Source organism: Protopterus annectens, chromosome 14.part0 (genome assembly GCF_019279795.1).
Source record: "Protopterus annectens isolate FY-2018-M chromosome 14.part0, PAN1.0, whole genome shotgun sequence".
In the NCBI taxonomy this organism is placed as follows: domain Eukaryota; kingdom Metazoa; phylum Chordata; order Ceratodontiformes; family Protopteridae; genus Protopterus; species Protopterus annectens.
This window is the reverse complement of record NC_056748.1, coordinates 401876723-401877727: the sequence shown is the minus strand read 5'-3', so window position 1 is coordinate 401877727 and position 1005 is coordinate 401876723. Positions and strand designations below refer to the sequence as shown.

Here is a 1005-nt window from a genome sequence, read left to right as displayed (position 1 = left end):
CAATTATACCTACTTTTTGACTGTCTGTACCTCAAATGGCTTATTGTGATCAAATGAATGAAAAAAAAATCTTTACTCTGCAAAGCCTACACACTTCTCAGCTTTCCTTGATTTTGCATAATGTACCTGATTTTGCATCATATTTATGCTCTGTCCTTTAAAATGTTTGATTTTCTAGTACATCTCTGAGGGCTACAGTTAATCAATAAATGTATTCATGATAATTTCATGCTGTTAATTGTTCAGGAAATGCATTTTAATTCACACTATTTTATTGACTTTTTTAAGTTAATTAGAATAACAACATCTAGAAAATATCCCTGATTTTTGGTCTTTGTCACTCCATTATTGTTGACTTAGTCCAGAATTCCTGACCAATAAAGCTCAGTACAAAAATACACCCAAACACACAGACAGAAATGAATTTTTTTGCTCTGTTTTTCCATGCTTGCTAAACCTGGCTTTTGAAGATGTGGTTAGTGATAGAAAAGTAGAACAGTAAGTCCTTGCACATGTGTTGAAGTCATTTTTGTTAACAGTCATCTGCTTTAGTTTTCTTTTTATTTATGTTTTACACATGTTAAACTGTTGTGTTTATCTAGGAAAAACAGGATGATGGCAGCTTCATTGTTTTTTTTTAGTCTGTGCTGTATGGGAATTTAATATGTTGCTGTCAATCCATGGACTTGATACTGGGTTCTTCTAATACATTAATTCCTTGTTGGTGAATGTCCAGTATGACTCTATGGTACAGAATAGACATGGCAACCCAGTGTCAACATAAATCTACTCAAAATCCTGTTTAAGCCCATACATTTTTAGGAAACGTCTTAACATTATATGCTGCATTTTCTCACTAGCAGCCAGAATGACAGAATAATCTGGTCTTATGATCTTCTTTTGGTCAATTATAGACTGAATACCTAGCTGAGATTAAATAATAATTCACATCGATTAACTGGGTAGGAATGAAGTATTTAGAATAAAATGCTGTAGTCTCAAATT

General features: G+C 32.6%; 1 protein-coding gene across 1 annotated transcript in view; it reads right to left on the bottom strand.

Annotated features, from left to right (window-relative positions):
• Window positions 1-219: 219 nt before the first annotated feature.
• Window positions 220-1005, bottom strand: part of CLRN3 (clarin 3) — a 114140-nt gene continuing 113354 nt past the window's right edge. The window contains exon 3 of the mRNA XM_044055560.1: window positions 220-1005. This exon is cut by the window's right edge and continues 492 nt beyond it. The gene's annotated coding sequence lies outside the window, so the exon portion shown is untranslated.